General features: G+C 40.2%; 1 protein-coding gene across 1 annotated transcript in view; it reads right to left on the bottom strand.

Annotated features, from left to right (window-relative positions):
* Nucleotides 1-7,048: 7,048 nt before the first annotated feature.
* The window catches only part of LOC125760455 (uncharacterized), a 92,680-nt gene continuing 80,650 nt past the window's right edge, over nucleotides 7,049-19,078 (bottom strand). The window contains exon 4 of the transcript XR_007418000.1: nucleotides 7,049-7,853. The gene's annotated coding sequence lies outside the window, so the exon portion shown is untranslated. The remainder of the gene's footprint in view (nucleotides 7,854-19,078) is intronic.

Raw genomic sequence — 19,078 nt, 5'->3', positions numbered from 1 at the left:
AGCGCTGGTCCTCCGGTTTCATCCTCACTTGGAAAAACATTTCCTTGATGTCACCCACCACAGCTATTTGATGCTCCCGAAATTTGTAGAGCACCGTCAAGAGTCCTGCTAGCAGATCTGGACCTGCTAGTAGGAAAGTGTTGAGACTCACGCCTCGAGCCTTCGCAGCTGCATCGAATACCAGGCGGACCTTCCCGGGTTTGTTCGGGTTGAATACAGGGAATACCGGAAGATACCAATCACGTTCTCTCCGTGCGGTAAGTTCCGTTGGCGTAAGTCATCTAACATACCCCTGGTCCTCATAGCTCTTCATTTTCTCGAGAACGGATTTGGCGAGACCCGGGTCCGTTCTCATCTTTCTTCGCAGACATCCGTATCGCCTAAGAGCCATCGCTCTGGAGCATGGAAGACGGATATCGTCGTAACGCCACAGCAGGCACGTTTCGTAGCGACCTTCCGACAGCTTGGTTTCAGAGGTGAGCGTTTGCAAGGCTCTTTCGTCGTCCTTTGAGAGCATGTTGACGACTGTCTTCGCAACCCCTAAAGATTCGATAGAAAAGAAATCCTTCATTGCCGTCTCGATGACTTGTCGGTCTTCCGCGCTACACATGCATATGTGATAGTTCCGATGAATCTGCGGAAGAGACGGAAAGCTTGCGCATGGGCCGAAAACGACCCATCCCAATTGCGTTTTCACTGCTGCGGGTTCATGCTTCATGCCCTCAGCGTATCGAAGCGGTCTTACCAAATGGCAGTTGTCTATGCCGATCAGCAGACGTGGGCTTGCGTTGGTGTAGGACGTTAGTGGTAAGTTCCTCAGGTGCCTGTGGGTTCCGGTTATTTGTCTCGCTGATAGTGACTGGTGCGGCAGCGACAGTTGACGAATGGTGTGAACCTTTGGTAGAGTGAATACTTTGGTCCGATTTCCAACCCCCGCGATTTTCAGTTCTAGCTGAACTGAATCTCTTTCATCTCGTTCCGTATCGCCAGTCCAGCGAATGCACAGAGGATGGGGCTTCCCATTCAGCCCTAGCTCACCAATCAACCCTTCTTCAATAAACGTACCTGACGATCCGCTATCAAAGAACGCGACGGTCTCGACCATTTTCCCGTTCCCGTAAATCACTACTGGAATATATTGGAAAAGCACTCCATCATTCGCTGCTGTATGGGCGTTTATGGTTGCAACCGCCGTTGTATGCGCGTCTTTGGTTACCTCTGTCGCTGTAGATGTCGTCGATGCGGGATACTTCGATGGTCTATCACGATGCAACATATTGTGATGCTGTAGCACGCAGCCGTTTTTGCCACACGGCTTTTGTATGTTGCATATATTCATGTGACGTCGCAAGCACTTTCGACACAACCTTTCCTGCTTGATCATGGTCCACCGTTGGTCGACCTCCATTTCAGCAAACCTTTGGCACTCTGCTAAGCTTAAACATGCACCCTTACAAGCGACGCAATTTTTCGGAGCATCGTTTGGTGCTTTCCCGCTTACCATCGTGTTCAGGTAAGAAGTAGGCTTCGTCTTTCGTTTCTTTTCTTCTGATACGTTTTTTTCATCTCTAGGTTCAAAACTGGGCATTGTGTTGTAGCAGGACGCCTCAAGCTCCCTTTCCATCCAGTCGCTGAAGTCTTGGATGGTCGGTATGCCTAATCGTAGACAATGATGCGACCACTCACGTCGTAACACTGCGGGAAGTTTGTCTACGAATTCCTGGAGCAACGCGACGTTATACGCGTATCCGTACATACCGTGAGCTGAAATTACTGCAGCCATCTCCTGCACAGCGTTGCCAAAGTCTACCAAAGAATCAATTCGCTCAAGCTTTGGCGAAGGAAGCTGACGAATCTTTCGGATCAGACAATTTACAATGTTTTCAGGACGTCCAAAATGGCGACGTAACACGTTCATAGCCTGAGGAAGATCGTTGGCCGTTAGTCTCAGTCCAACCAGCTCTCGAGCCTTACCACGCAAAGCCTTTGACAGGCGTTCGATGTTTTCCTCGTCGGTGTAGCCGTACATTGTCGTCGTTCTTTCAAAATTGGACACAAACGTTGCCCATTCCTCCGGCCGTCCGGAGAACGTAGGCAAATCTCTTAGATTGCCTTGACGAGCGTAGAGTTGACTCTGGTTCAGAGTCGGGATAGTCTGCTCGACTGTATTGTTGTACCGGTGGCTGGAACCGTGTCCATACGACGCGTTAATTCCGAATCTGCTTGTGCTATGCAATGGGCCTGGTTGTCGAGGGTAGAGGGGGGGCGTAGTAGTGGTAGTTGGAGTAAACCCGACGTGGGCTCCGCTTGAAAATCTACCTAAACGCTCCGTCGCAGCCGTCCACTCGTTCAACTTTTCAGATCCTACTTTCACAGCACCTGACATTCGTTCCCCGATCAACATATTACCGCCACCTTGGCTTTGAAGGCTGAGGCGCGTCCTTTCTAACGCGAGCCTTTGCTGTTCGAGCTCAAGCTCCTTCATCCTCAACTCTATTTCCATCAACCCAATCTCACGATCAACACGATTCGTCGATGGCGTCCCTTCATGGCACGCTCGTTCGCCATCGCGCAATGATGGTGGGTTGCGCAGCGATGACGCCGGGAAAAGATCCTTCGGACACGCCGAACGCTGCGAGGTGGTGGCTACGCTCCTATCGAATCCTAACGAAAGTTCCGCTGGTGCAGGCGAGCCCTGCAAACAGCGTAAGTATTGCAGCTCGTTCTGCGTAGGCCCGTCAGCTGTTGCCGTAGCCGGCGACGGGCGATGAACTTCGTTGACCGCAGATGAACCCGAGATGATACCAGTCGCGTCAAGCGATGGTAGCGCCCTGCAAGTCGAACTCATCGGTAGGTTCGGCGTAGTGAATTGTGGCTCGGGGTTTCCAGCCGTCGGTTGTGGTTGATCACTTTCCGTGTTCATAACGTGATTCAGTGAAACAGTTTATTTCCGCGCGCGTACCGTGTTCACTTTTAACTCGCGATCGCTTAACGAAATGCGTCCGCGAATATTACGACCGATCAGTGTCACGTACGTAAATAATCACACTGTAATTCACGAAAAACGATGAATAAACCACAATAAATTTCGAAAATGTTACAACTTTTCGGATTTATACGGAAAATATATCTAACTGCGTTTTGTTAAAGTTAAAGCGCGTTCGAAATTTATTGTCCTTTTTCCGTGGTGTTATTGTAACGAGAGAGCTCTTTTTTCTCCCGTGTCCCTCTTTTATATCGCTCGTTAGTGGCGCCCTCTCTCGTCAACCAACAGTATTGTTGTTACGGCAGGTTGTGTCAAAAGGATTGACACATGTCTTTCAACCCATTTTTATTATGATTTTGTTCCCCGAGCCTGTAATGATTTAAGATGGTTTCTGCAGTATTGGAAAAAGTCTATTTTTCAGAGTCATACTCTGAAGAGAGTATTGAATTGATTCTATATGTTGGATGGGACCATTTTCCTACCCCTCAACTTAGTTTGACTGATGTTACCTAGGGAGGCTACCCTATCTTGTATATAAAATGTCATGTTCGAATTCCGCCAATTGTACGTCCAAGAGTACACACGTATTTTCTGTATATCTGTTTTCCATATATCGTCAATCCGAAATAGTTATTCTGATTTAACTGCGTACTCTCAACAGGTTATGGGCCCAGTGAGGATAGTTCCATAGAGAAAAATTCGATTCGATATTGCAAAAAGGTTAGCTTTGCTAAAGAAACGTGAAACGATAGGTATTGTGTTTTGTACGTTATGACGCGCTTAGCAAAATGGCAGAATCCGGAAAACTCTCATACGCAAAATTAAATAATTCGAACTACTCCACCTGGAAGTTTCGAATGGAAATGCTGCTTATTCGTTAGGAAATATCGCATGTGATCACTGATCCCAAACCAGAGAAACCATCGGATGATTGGATCAAGCATGATAGAAAAGCGCGTGCTACGATGGGCCTGTGCATAGAAGATAATCAGGTGAATTTAGTGAAAGGCAAGAATTCTGCAAAGGAGTTTTGGGAAAAGCTGGGAGCGTTTCACGAGAAGACGACGAGTGTCGGTTCTTAAGAAAATATGTGATATGTGATGTGACATGTCGAGAACGGTGACATGGAGCAACATCTGATGGAACTCGAAAGTTTGTTCGACAAACTTACAATAGCGGGTTTGGAGCTTCAGGAAGCGCTACGCGTTGCAATGATTCATCGGAGCTAGCCGGATTCGTATGGTGGGCTGGTGACTGCATTGGAGAGTCGCCCGGATTTCGATTTAACAGTGGAACTAGTTAAATTAAAGTTGCTCGATAAAAGCGAGCGAAGGAAGGATCGATCAGGTAACCAAAACAGTGAACATAAGGCTTTGAAAGGTTATGTGAAACAGAACAACAAACTAGTCTGTTATAAATGCGGTAAGCCGGGTCATTTGAAGAGAAACTGTCGTTCAAAGAAAACAAAACAAAATGGCTCCCGCCTAGAGAATAACAGTATGTGTTTTTTGACCAGTTCATATCAGACAAAAGGATGGTTAATAGACAGTGGTGCTAGTTTCCATAAGACTAGTGATAGAACATTTTTCACAAAGTTTATTCCTAAAAAGTGACCTAGTGTCGCGTTGGCCGAACGGGAACATTACCGAAGCTTGTGGTATTGATTACGGAACGTTGCGGTGTATCGGTGCAAATTACATTGGTGGACATTTTGTATGTTCCCTCGTTGACAACAGGATTGGATTCAGTACACAAAATGGTTGCCAGCGAATACACTGTTGTGTTCAAATCTAATGGGTGCGAGGTCCGTGATAGGACAATTAAGGTTAAGCTTATATGTGAGCGTTCGGGATGTTTGTACATGTTGAGATAAGCCGAAGAATCAAAATCAAAATGGCCGAAAAAACAAGACACAACATGAATTGTCAGCATGTATGGCATCGCCGACATGATCATCGCGACTCGTGTGTCATCCAAAAGATATTTTGGGGCGGCATCCTCTTCAAGAGGTCGCAGGAATAAAATCAATCAAGATACTGGATTGTATTATTGGGAGTTGGGACAGAGTTGGGACAGCTGAAGGTATACGGTTGTGCAGCGTACGTACACATCCCAGCGATAAACAGACGGAAGTTCGATAGTAAGGACAGAAAGCTGTTTTTGTGGGTTATTCCGACCAACACAAAGGATATCGTTTCGTTGGTATTGAAACGGACAAAATCACCATCAGCAGGGAGCAGGAAAACCGTCAAAACAAAATGCTCAATGTGATGATTATCAATTCATTGAATTTGACTTGACATCCAATGCCGGAAGTGGTGCTGATGAGAAAGACGAGTGAGAAGCGAGAGTTCAAGAGTATGAAGACGACGGAAGCGAAGATGGTATGTTCTTCGGTACCATTGATGTTGCGGAAACAGGAGATCCACTCGCGGTGTCGGAGGAAGACTACGATGAGCTGGAAGAAGATAGTACGGTGCCAGTACGACGATCCAGTCGCATGAATCGTGGTGAACTGCCTGCTAAATTGAAAGATTACATAGTAGGGGTTGTGACACATTTAGCAGAAGATCCAATGAGATACCAAGAAGCGCTGTCGAGCGAAGATCAAGACTCGTGGAAGCAAGCGATGGACTGTGAAATCCAGTCACACGTTAAGAACAAGACGTAGGATTTGGTTCAGCTTCACAAAGGGAAACTCATATTTGGTAGCAAATGGGTGTTTAAGCAAAAGCGCAATGAGTCGAACGAGATCGTTCGATTTATGTAAAGCACGAACCGTAGCCCAGGGTTATAACCAACGCTATGGAGATGACTACGATGATGTTTATGCTCCAGTAACAAAGTATCCTACATTGTTGGACGTCCTACATTTAGACCTTCGTACTGCTTATTTCTACCGCGATATCGACGAAGAGATCTACATGCGTCAGCCAGCTGGGTACGAGGTTCGTGGAAAGGAGGAGTTTGTGTATAGACTAAAGAAAAGTATTTATGGGCTGAAACAGTCGGCTAGATGTTGAAATGACAAACTTTCGAAAGTGCTAGGAAAACTGGAGTTTACAGCGATTTCGGCCGATCCATGCTTGTAAACGGCGAACAAAAGTGATGAGATGGTATAGCTCATCGTTTATGTGGACGTTATGTATCCTCGTGCGATGTAGAAATAAGACGATCATAGCAAAAATGTATGAGCAGTTAAGCAAGCATTTCGAAATGCCTAATCTTGGCGATGTGAAATTCTTTTTTGGATTGGAGATTAGAAAAGAAGATGGTGTTTATAGCACCAAATACCGTTGTGGGATCATTACTCTACATTGGTATATGTGCGCGGCCCGACATCATGACAATAGCAAATGTATTGGGAAGAAAGGTCAGTGCTCCAACGGATAGAGACTGGACGGCAGCCAAGCGAGTTGTTATGTATCTCCAGGGTACCAAAGATTGGAGGCTAAAGCTAGGTGGAGAGCACGGGGAAATCAACTGCAGTGATTTACTAGCTTATTCTGATGCGGATTGGGCAGGAGATTGTTTGACGCGGAAATCAACCACCGGATATGTGGTTTACTTCATGGGAGGAGCAGTATCTTGGGTGAGTCGTAAACAGAGCAACGTTACATTATCCACAATGGAGGCAGAATACGTTGCATTAGTCGAGACCTATCAGGAGGTATTGTGGTTGCGTCGAATCTTGAGTGATTTGGGAGAAATTCAGGATAAAGCTACGATCGTGAACGAAGACAATCAGGCATGTCTTTCATTTGCTCCGTCGGAGAAAACCAGCAAGCGCTCCAAACACATTGAAACGAAGCATCATTTCGTACGGTTTTTATGCCAGCGAGGAGATGTCAGTTTGATGAATTGTCGTACTGATCGGATGAATGCGGCCATATTGACAAAGGCGCTAGGAACAGTCAAACATAGTATGTTTGCGTCTCGTTTGGGACTAACAAAGGAAAATGTAGGGGCTAGTAATTGTGGAGGAGTGTTGGATGGGAGCAATTTCCTACCCCTCAACTTAGTTTGACAGATGTTACCTGGGGAGATTACCCAATCTGGTATATGAAATGTCATGTTTGAATTCCGCCAATGGACGTACAAAAGTGCACACGTGTTTTCTGTGTTCCATGTATCGTCAATCCGAAATAGTTATTCTGATTTAACTGCGTACTCCCAACACTATACAGTTTCAAATTTAGACGACTGGCATAGATGGGAATTTGCTAACATGGACTGTGATGGGATCACCATTTTTGTGTTCTTTCAAACATGCGCCTGGGTATGTTAAACACAAAGAATATTTTACATAATAAATCTATTTTTCCATATGAAACAATTTGTTACATGGCCATTACAACGCAAATCGTCGTTCGCTTTCTTTCGTGTTTCTTTCCAAAAGAATTTATTTCATAACCGATCACGATTGTGTGTTGTGCATGAATTTCGGTTCGAATTTTTTATCGCTCTTTACGATCGTTCTTTTCGTTGGGAATCTTAAAAAATAGTAAAACTGGGCGGATAAGGTCGTCGGTCATATTTTAAACTTTTATCAGATTGGATTCCGGATTGGTGTGATATTTTGCTAAAATAATACTTACTTCAAACATCTGTATGAACCATCATATGGCACCATATTCAATAAAAAAAACTAAAAAAAAAAACGATAAAAACGCAAATTACTTACTCAAAAACAATATTGTTTAAATGCGTTTTGTTTATTTCAAGTTATATTTATATTCTTCATACATTTCTAAGTTTAACTGTTATACTGTACAATTTCATTCTTTGATTCTCAATTGAATGACTTATTTTCCTACAATCAATTCACTCTCAACTCACTTTATCGTGTGCCTTTTGTTTCCTTGACCTCCTGTTGTGTATGTATTTTACTTGTGTAACGCTACCATGCACGTTTATTATACATAAATTGTTGTTTGACAATTAACCTTAATACATCGGTCGTAATATATTAAATATAACCTGTTGTTTTGGGGCTTTAGGATAAAATTGATGCTAAATCCGTGGTTTATTTCAAGTCGTATATTCTAATTTAAAGTAGATGTGAAATAAAAGGTCACTTTAAGTTCCATAATGTATGACTGGAAAACAACGGTTAAACATGAAAATAGCAGATCAGACAATGGGTATTTTATTGAAGAGATAGGAATAAAATGAATGCCACGTCTCATTAGCCATTTTACCTTCTACAGAACTTTCAAAAAAAAGACTTTCTATAAACGTAGAAATTTTTTCTCCTCCAAATTTTAATATTTGTTGCTGCAGTAAATCCAAAATAGCATTTTCTTTTTCTGAATTAGAAAGGTTGCCGAATTTGACTTCAATTAACGCTTGCGCTACTATAAAACGTTTCTTTCCAATTGCGAAACCAAATATACTTCTACCCTTTTTGTCAAAGGTATCGAAACAATCTAAATCGGATCGTTGTTGAAGGTATACAAGTATATTGCCCGAGTGTTTAACATTCAATTCGTCCAAAAGTTGTTGAAATACATCCAAATGATTCATGATGTTGTTTGGAACAAACCCAATCTCAAATAAGCTGTGCAACATATATACGCACCGTCGGTTGATGATCATAAAAAACAATTTCATGCCTACTTGATCTGCATCGTGCTCAACGAGGGCTTGTTTGAATAGATATTTAAATACCGTTATGCATTTTTCGTGATTGCGGTTACTCCTATGTTCTAATTGATTGAAAAAATTATCAATTAATTCGACCGTAACTTTGATATTCGTCTTTTGCAGTATGTAACTAACCATTTTTACGTGGCCGTAACGTATTGCTAAGTACAACATGCTTTCTGCATTGCTTTCTAGTTGAAAATAACCGTTTCTGTAACAGCAATCATCTTTAAAAGGAATATCTAGTCCAAACGTTTTATTCTCGCCTTGTTCGTTCATATCGTCGATAATATTTTTATCTTCAATGTATTCAATTCCCTTTTTCTTACAGAACTGATGGAAAAACTGTTTAAACAATTCCAGTTGATTATTTACAATTGCATTTTCAATGCATTTTAGCAATTTTCCTTGGTCAACAATTATGCGAAAGAGATGAGGATGATATTCAACAATACAATTGGTAATTTCATAAGAGTCTTGCTGTAATGATGTCATTAACAATCGTTCGGCATTATCATCCAAACCCAGCTTCTGTGGACCTGATTTTGTAATTAACTGACGAAACATAGAAACACTACGTCGAGATACAACTTTTTCCAACACCGAAAAAGAATATAACTCTGCGCGTGGAGCATAAATATCAACTTTCTTCTCTTCTGTTAGAATCTTTGCCACACGTTCGCTTAGTTCTTCTGCTAAATCCTCTCTATCTACCCAGTATGCAAAAGTGTTCGTATATTTACAAGCCATCTCAAGTAATACATTCATAGAATTGGAACGCACCTGTTTTAACAAAATGTCCATATTAGGTTTTACACCACTGTAAAAGAGCAACTTTATAACATACCACTCTCCCAGAACAAATGCATAATCTAAAGCTGTCCATCCACAAAGCTGATCAGTTTTATTATTTTCTTTACAAATTACCCTTTTTATTATAGAATCGGGAAAACCATTCAAATATTCTGCAAAATGCAATGGTAAGCGGCCAACCATGTCCGGGACAGTAACTGCAGAAGGATTATTGCGCAGAACGTTTTGAACCAGTGGGCGGAATCTGTTTACCAGTTCCAAGTGTAAATCACAATCATTGCTTTCTCGAAGTATAAATCGATCAAAAAATTCGCGGGTTTTCTTTAAAGAATCCGACCAAATTGTTTGTGAGTGAAAAATGCTCTCGTCTTTAAATCGTTCTCTGTTTTCGAACAACCAACAAGCAGTGAAATACTCTGCAAATTTTCGATGCAGGAATTGAGGCACTCCATTTTGTACCCCAAGGACGATTCCTGTTTTTTCATCGCCTTGGTTCACTTCCTCCATTATCTTGTTAGCACGCTTCCGTTCCTTCTCGGACAATAGTTGTGCTCGATCGTTTTTATCGAAAAGAACGTACAAGGCCAACAGAAAGTGCCGTTCTTTGATTTCTTTTTTCAATCGATCTTCATATTTGTTGGTCACAGCCGTTGAATCAGCAGAAACGTTCGTGGCTTTTTTATGTGTGATTAAATTTTGCAACTCTTTGTCGATATATTTTTCAATCAGGTCGAATTCATCCAACATCTTTTGACGAACGCAGGAATAGATCGAATGCCACGTCTCATTAGCCATTTTACCTTCTACAGAACTTTCAAAAAAAAGACTTGTTATGAACCTAAAATTTACTTCTCCTCCAGATTTTAATATATTTTGGTGCAGTAAATCCAAAATAGCAATTTCTTTTTCTGAATTAGGAAGATTGCCGAATTTGGCTTCAATTAACGCTTGCGCTACTATAAAGCATCTCTGTTTAATTGCGATATCAAAAATACTCTTACCCGTGTGGTCAAAGGTATCGAAACAATCTAAATCGGATCGTTGTTGAAGGTATACAAGTATATTGGCCGAGTATTTAACATTCAATTTGTATAAAAGTTGTTGAAATACATCCAAATGATTCATGATGTTGTTTGGAACAAACCCAATCTCAAATAAGCTGTGCAACATATACACGCACCGTCGGTTAATGATCATAAAAAACAAATTCACGCCTACTTGACCTGCATCGTGGTCAACGAGGGCTTGTTTGAAGATAAATTTAAATACCGGTATGCATTTTTCGTGATTGAATTTTCTTATTGTTCGTGATTGTTTCATACAATTATCAATTAATTCGACGGTAACTTCGATATTCGTCTTTTGCAGTATGTAACTAACCATTTTTACGTGGCCGTAATGTATCGCTAAATACAAAATGCTTTCTGCATTGCTTTCTAGTTCAAAGCGATATGGCCGTTCATTTTCACAGCAATATTTTTTAAATGGAATCTCTATTCCAAACCTTTTATTCTCGCCTTGATCGTCAATATCACCGGTAATATTTTCATGCTCAATGCATATAATTCCCTTTTCCACACAGAACTGATGGAAAAACAGTTTAAACAATTCCAGTTTATTATTTACAATTGCACTTTCAATACATTTTAGCAGTTTTCCTTGCTCAACAATTATGCGAAAAAGATGAGGATGATATTCAAAAATATAATTGGTAATTCCATAAGAGTCTTGCTGTAATGATGTCATTAACAATCGTTCGGCATTATCATCCAAACCCAGCTTCTGTGGACCTGATTTTGTAATTAAATGATGAAACATAGAAACACTACGTACAGATATAACTTTTTCCAACACCGAATCCGAATTTAACTCTGCATGTGGAGAATATATATCAACTTTCTTCTCTTCTATTAGAATCTTTGCCACACGTTCGCTTAGTTCTTTTGCTAAATCCTCTCTATCTACCCAGTATGCAAAAGTGTTCGTATATTTACAAGCCATCTCAAGTAATACATTCATAGGATTGGAACACACCTGTTGTAACAAAATGTCCATATTAGGTTTTACACCACTTTTAAACAGCAACTTTATAATCTCTTTCCTGCCCAGAACAAATGCATAATCTAAAGCTGTCCATCCACAAAGCTGATCAATTTTATTATATTCTTCAGAATTCATTTGTATTATATCTTCTTTAAAATCATCTAAATATTGTGCAAAATGCAATGGTAAGCGGCCAACCATGTCCGGGACAGTAACTGCAGAAGGATTATTGCGCAGAATGTGTACTATCTGTGTACGAGATCCGTTCACCAGTGCCAAGTGTAAATAACAATCTTTGCTTTCTCGAAGTATAAGTCGGTCAAAAAATTCGCGGGTTTTCCTTAAAGAATTCGACCAAATCGTTTGTGAGTGAAAAATGCTTTCATATTTAAATCGTTCTCTGTTTTCAAACAACCAACAAGCAGTAAAATACTCTGCGAATGTTCGATGCAGGAATTGAGGGACTCCATTTTGTACCCCAAGGACGATTCCCGTTTTTTCATCGCCTTGGTTCACTTCCTTCATTATCTCGTTAGCACGCTTCCGTTCCTTCTCGGACAATAGTTGTGCTCGATCGTTTTTATCGAAAAGAACGTATAAGGCCAACAGAATGTGCTGTTTCGTTATTTTTTTTTTGTTTTCTGCTTCAAATTTCTTGGCTGCAGGCACGTTAGCAGCAGAATCGGTCGCGCCTTTTTTAGCTGTGAATAAATTTTTCATCTTTTTGTCTACAAACTCTTCAACCAGATAAAGTATGTCAAATTTTGTTTCGTTCAACATTTCATCCGATATTGTGTGTGTAAATTCATTCACACGCGTCTTAATCTCGGGTAATAAGATAATCTGGACCATGTACAGCAACAATGGAATTCTTATCATATCTTTCACAACATATTTGAATATATGAAACAGCTTCTCGACTATATCAATTTGATGATCCTTTTCGTAATGCTCGTAACCATCTAATTTCTTCTTAAGAAATTTGTGCATAGAAAACAGAATATCTTTCACTGATAATGGGTTTAACCCATACATTCGACATTGTTCGAAGGTTGTCTTCAAATCCTCCTCGAAGCCGTAAGGTCGACTAGACAGGAATAAAGATCTGACTCCTTCAAGATGAGAGAATCGACCGAAACACTTCATGACCACATCCTTGTACCATGGCGCGGTCTCATCGAATCCATCCAGTATTAACACAATCTTCTGATGGTTAAACTTTTCCTGGAACAAGCGCAATTCGATTAGTTTTTCCATGGAGAGCATGCTAGTCTTCGATTCATCCAATACTATTTTACCGCTTGAAACTGTCAGCAGATTTGCCCAATGATCGGCCTCTTCTCTTATAGTATCAGTCTCTTTAATTTCGCGATTGTTGATACTCGGTACGAACAGTGCTAAATGTATGTATCGATACAATAACCTCACAATTTGTGTATCGTTTAGGTTTTCTACGTTATTATCTATTAGTCGTTCGAAATCAGTCGAAAACTCCATCGCGATAAACTTGATAATGTAGAGAGATGGATCGAAAGTTGACAAATTACAGGCTAACGAGGTAAAGTAAGTGCTTTTACCGAGTCCTGCATCGTTGAGGAAAATAAACACCTTGCCTCTGCCAATGTCTTGAAAATCTGGTAGAATACATTCTTCGTCGTTCGCGGCTAAAGCTACTGCTACCTCCTTTGATGAAACCACATGGAACGCCCATTCCGAAGTCAAATCCGACCCCGACTGCTCATGAGGAACAATATGGCGAGGAACGTACCAGTGTTTAATACTTTTATAATTAATCTCATTTAAATTATTGTCTATTATCTTCCTCAATTGATCACAAGGATCCAATACATTTAACAAAAAGGTTAAATCGTCGCTTTTTTTCACAATGCTGCTCAATGCCGTTGTTGAACCAAAAATCGGTCGTTCAGCTTGCGTGTACAAATGTGTCGAAGTTTTATCTGAGAGATCATTCACAACAATTCTATCAGCAATATCTTCATTTTGTAGACTTCCATCAATATATCCTACAACAACGATCTTTTGACAATATTTTCCTAAGTATTCCTTCATCTCTTCAAAGAATATACCATCATGTTTCCCTAATATCGTTACCACTTTAATAGTAGGATGATTTACATCTCTAAGATACAACAGCAAAACCTTGAGGGCATCATTCATATCTTGCGGTTTTGTATACTTTGTGCTATCAATGAATATTGTTTCATATGTTAATAGCGATAGCGCTTGAAGTAAAATGCGAGAGCTAACAGTCAAATCAAGCGTGCTGTTAAATTCATAAATTCCACAACCCGAATCCTTTAAAAATTGAAACAACTTTAATTTTTCCAAACTTTCCGACTTAACTTCAATATTACGATGTTTTTCGAGGACTGCCTCCCGATGCTCTTCTGACAAACGCTTCAAGTCGCTGATGTTTTGGTTGAGATGATTTTCCAAAAACCAGTTTTGCAAACGTTCAAGGTCTACGCCATAACGTGGTTCGCTGTAAATGCTATTATTCAGTAAACCCACCAAACTATCAATTATTATTTCATGTTGAGCTTTATCACACCACTCTGGCAACAGGTCCATAGCTTGTAAACGTAGTTGTTCTTGATTTTTGGAGTTACATATAAGCAGAAATTTACTAAAGAACTCGTCTTTTTTCTCATAAAATTCCGAATCTGTGTTAAGTTCCTGTTTATACACTTTTTTTAATTGTTCGTTTAGATTGGGTATTTCACCGTGCAATTTATAACATGTTGCTCCTATAGCTTCACAAAATTGTAAACTATCATCTTCTTCCGGTTCGATTTCCGTAAAATAGAATTGGACGTTATTATGAAGATCAGCATTAGTACATATGACATACCGTGTTATACATTCATCATTTCGGGTCTGGAGTTCACCTTTTGTTAGTTTCTGATTAATCTTAAGATATGACAAAAAGTACACGGGAATCGAGAAATTACCACTAGTTTCGCATAGATCATTTTTTTTTATAAAAGCGTAACGGTTTGTTGTTTTCCCAGCATTCAATTTATGCTTCGCTTGTATGCAGAAAGTGAAAAGTCCTTTTGGTGATGAGAAATAAAACAGGATGTCGTCGAATTTTCCTGCTTCTGCTACTTCCACTGCAACTATAAAGTCGTTCTTTTGTTTGTTCGTTTTGATCGTTTTGGTTTCATGTCGATAATTATTTGATTTGTTAAATTGGTGAAGAATAATCGAAATAGCCAAATATGTGTTATACCATTCGCCATGTATAGTAGATTTCGGTTTCGATACCTCTATGACGGATAAGAGATGTTGTTTCTTTAAAGATATATTCTTGTCGACGGGTTCATGATGTTCCGTGGCTGTAATGCTTCTAAATCAACGAAATAATAAGAAGAATAGAGAAAAGCGGAAAGATACGAATAAATGTACTGTTCTCAGATGGTCTTCCTGTGATGAAGTGACAAAAAAAACAAACGAATCCGGATACAGAACAATCCAAATGCAGCATTTTGCCACACATGCAATTTATTCACACTTTCAGTTCGTAACATCTGCTTTTTTAATATGGTCGTCTGCTTTTGAAAATAGTTGAAAAAAGTTGCAGTCGAATAAAATCTAAAATGCAATTTTTTTATAAATAATTTTCCATAGTTTTATGCACGCCTTTAACCATTTCTTCTCCAAGACGAAAATTGGTCTACGCAAAATAGTTTGACGATCACTTATGTTGAATTAAGAAACACAATTCATGCAAAGTAATCAATTGAGTATCAAAAACTATAACCTTACATAGTACAGAAGTAAATCGTCAATCGTAAAAGCAGAGGATTGTTACGAAAAGCCATTAAAAGCGGTACTCATTTAGAGGCGGTGAACTGTATAACAATATGGTAACACACATTAAAAAAATAGTTATACATTCTTCTTCTATTTTTGAGGTTCTACAATCTCAAGAGAGGTCTTGGCGTGACATTGTTAGCTTTCCTTGACTGTATTTGTCAGTAGCAGGATAATGAGTCTTGTGTACGGGGTTTGGCCTGGATGGGATTTTGTACTATTTCCACCCCCGTGGCTCATGATATTAGTAAAATTTTATAGTGTGAGAAGTACAAATAAAGTCCACTCTCATTCGTCCGTCCGGAACGTCCCGCGTAGTAAGGACTGACTATCCAGCTACGTGGAAAAAAAAGTCTCGTAAGCCAGAAATGGTCGCCATGACCTCAGAGGTCGTTACGCCAAGGAGAAGAATCGGCAACATCATCAAGATCGAAGCATAATCTAAATCGACGCATCAGCAAGATCGACGCATCGGATGCACCCGCGATAATCTTAACAAAAAAGAAGTTTTAAACAACGCGAATGAACACCTCCTCTTCGTAACTCGTGTATGACATAAGTAACTGTGAATACAGCCTTCTGGAACTGTACACAATTTGATAAAAATGGGCCTCATGGTTTATCGAGCAGAACATCCCTGATGAACTTTGAGTTCAAATCGAACCTTCGCCAGGATAAAAATAAAAAGCATTGAGAAAGCGTAATCATTTTAAAAATATTATCTATACCTGTTCAACTTGATTCTTGCGTTGTCCGATAGAGGATTGGCGTTGGATGTATGCGGCATGGGTTGATCGTTTGTTCGCGGTGCTTTTGTTGCTTGTGTAGGGGTAATGGCGCTAAGTATTTTGCCCATTTTAATTCTGGAATGACAAAACATTGAATTATTAAAAGGTAAATAAAGCATTTCTCGATTCTGAGTACCGTTTGAAGGTGTACTGAAAGTCTGGTTGGTTTATCTTCCGTACTTCCTTTGATATCTCCTTCTATTTATATTTATCTATAAAATTCTGGTGTCGTGGTGTTTTTGTGCAAATTCCTCCGAAACGGCTGAACCGATTTGAGAATGAGAATAGGTTTTAAGTTCTTTTCGTTTCACTGGGTGACCTGTAGCCAATGTTATGCGTTTTTTCTGCTTCTTATTTGCGTCTTTTGGCAGCTGCTACTAACTGCTATCAAGTAATAATTCGATGTTAGTAACACGATTAATGCTAAACACTGCTGAAACGAAAAAGATATAACGAACAAATCAATCAAAACACACACACACACAACACACGTTTTATTTGTGCAATTTTATTCAACTAGTGAATCGACCCGGTTACAGACTGCGCAACAGATCTGCGTAATGCTCAAACACCGAGGTTCACATGGATTAGAAAATATTTTTTCAATCATACAGAAACATTTTCTAATGTTATTCAATATGGTCTTACGGTTGCATCGCGACTACCCGTGATCATTGCGACTTGTTGTCGACATGGATTCGTCTGGGTTCCAACCTCAAACGCGCTCATCAAAGGAAGGTCTATCCATTACGCCTTGTGTATTCCAAGCAACACTTCGTTGGCGATTAAGCCTAAAGCCGTTTGATTACTTGGTGTAGTGTCAAACATTGACGATGTTGTTGGATACGATGCAATCCAGTCTTACAAGCATCTCTTCAATCCTAAACTCTTGTGATCCGATTTGAAAATTATTCGTTCTTCTTGAGGATTCCAAAGTTGGTCATGGTCAATGTCACCCCGGCCATCGTGGTTTTGGAATTGCTTCTTTTCAACTATCTAAAATTTCCAATTTACTATTCTTTTGAGCAACGGACGTCAGAATTGTGCACAATAATTCTACTACAACCGCCAAAATAAGGAAAATTCAAACATGGAAATTTGATGAAAGCCTTAGAAAATTCCGTTCAAGGCGCACTGCGGGTCTCTTCAATCCGGATTCCATTATGTGCCGGAAAAAAATATTTTCGGAGCGCATGACATGTATTCCGTTTGCTACAACCAGTAGAAATAGTAACTTGCGGAATAAAATGTCTAATTAACTTTCAAAAATCCTTATCCCTCACCGATAACGAATGAGATCAATTTAACGGCGTATAGTAATGGATGTTTTCACTAGTTTACAAAAATGGCCTCAATGGTGGCCCATTTGCCTGGTGTTGGTAATATTTCCGCCATTTTCACCACTTTTTGTTTTTCTCCTGGATGGGCATCACCTTTGGTATTGATTTGTTTGTGGCACCTTCCTTTTGTTGTGGCATACGACTTGAAGTGGTCTTGACCAACCATTACTTGCTTTTCTTGATTTTATTTACCCGTAGGATTGACTGTAATCCTGCGTACGCGTATGCAGGATTCGATGATCGGACTCTCATGTTGGAAAATTTAAGTTTTACAACACTGACTGGTGAAAACAGGTATGCCAACACTGCAGTAACATTGCGTTAAGCGTTAGATAAAGTTAATACGTAAAATGAGTGAAAAGATGATAGCAAGATATGTGTGTGTGTAGTCGGCCCGGTAGTACATGCGGCGCCTTACAGGACAGAAACTGATATCAACTCCGAATCGTCTCGGAAAGCCAGCAATCCTCCTAAAGCTTTAATGTCACAAAAGAAGAAGAAGGAAAATTACTTTATTTCTAATTATAAGTTCGATCGAGAATGGTAATAATTTAAAATTTCTCAATTGATCAACGATTTTTTTCTATTTGCCATTTTAATAATGCCACATGGATCTTGACTGAACATATTAAATGTTTGCTAGAAAACTTTACTTTTGAAGGCAAAGCTAGGTTTTCGGGCTCAGCTGGTAACATTATAAAAAAGAAACAATGAATACATGAAATATCATAACGAATGTTGGGCGACCTTGAGACACTTCCAAAAGGTCCGTAACGGCTTGATGTTGAGAACGCAGGTCATCCAAGACAAAGAGGCAAAATTGCAAAGAGTGCCTGCAGCATGACAGGGTTCAGGATGCCCTAAACCAGTGTCGGATCTAATAGTAGACGGAGCTGGCGGCCGCCTAGGGTCCTTTCGATCAGAGGTGGCCCATGAACGGTTATAGTCGAGAATACACTTGTCAATACGGTGATTAACAGAAAAGGGGATCTCTCGCTAAGAAATTCATCTTTATCCGCCAAGGCCCTAACGTTATCGAATGTGTTGTGCGACAACCTTATATGGTTACCGCTCAAGGGTCTGCGAGGGGATATCATTGGTTTCGCAGTCGTATTAGTTTCACCCTGATTAAAAGGAGCACGAAGCATATGAAAACGACTATAAGAGCAAATGTCGAAAAGATCGAGCATGTGATGACAGAAAAAGTAACATCACTAGTGTATCAAAAGACTGGTTTGATAGCTTCAAGATTATCTGAATGGCAAGTCTATTCAAGCTCCAAAGCAAGGTCACTCACGCAGTGCAGGCTTAGCAAGGCAAGGCTTAGCGGAATGCGTACTAATGAGCTACCCTTGCACCGTCGAAAAAGCGTACAGTCTTAAAAAAACTTAGAGAACAAGCTTCGAGAGTTTTGAATGATAGAGGCAGAGAGAGATACAGAGAGAGAGAGAGAGAGAGAGAGAGAGAGAGAGAGAGAGAGAGAGAGACCGGTGAATTATTGATATGTTGGGGTTTGTCAATCGTATCGGAAATCAGTAAGATTTTGTATCAAACTTTGTCGCAAACGTTCTACTCTCCCATTTCTACCATCCGCGATAACGATAAGAACAGCTTAATGTCAACAT

Source organism: Anopheles funestus, chromosome 2RL (assembly GCF_943734845.2).
Source record: "Anopheles funestus chromosome 2RL, idAnoFuneDA-416_04, whole genome shotgun sequence".
NCBI classification, from domain to species: domain Eukaryota; kingdom Metazoa; phylum Arthropoda; class Insecta; order Diptera; family Culicidae; genus Anopheles; species Anopheles funestus.
Note: the sequence above shows the minus strand (reverse complement) of the source record. Positions and strands in the feature narration are given on the sequence as shown.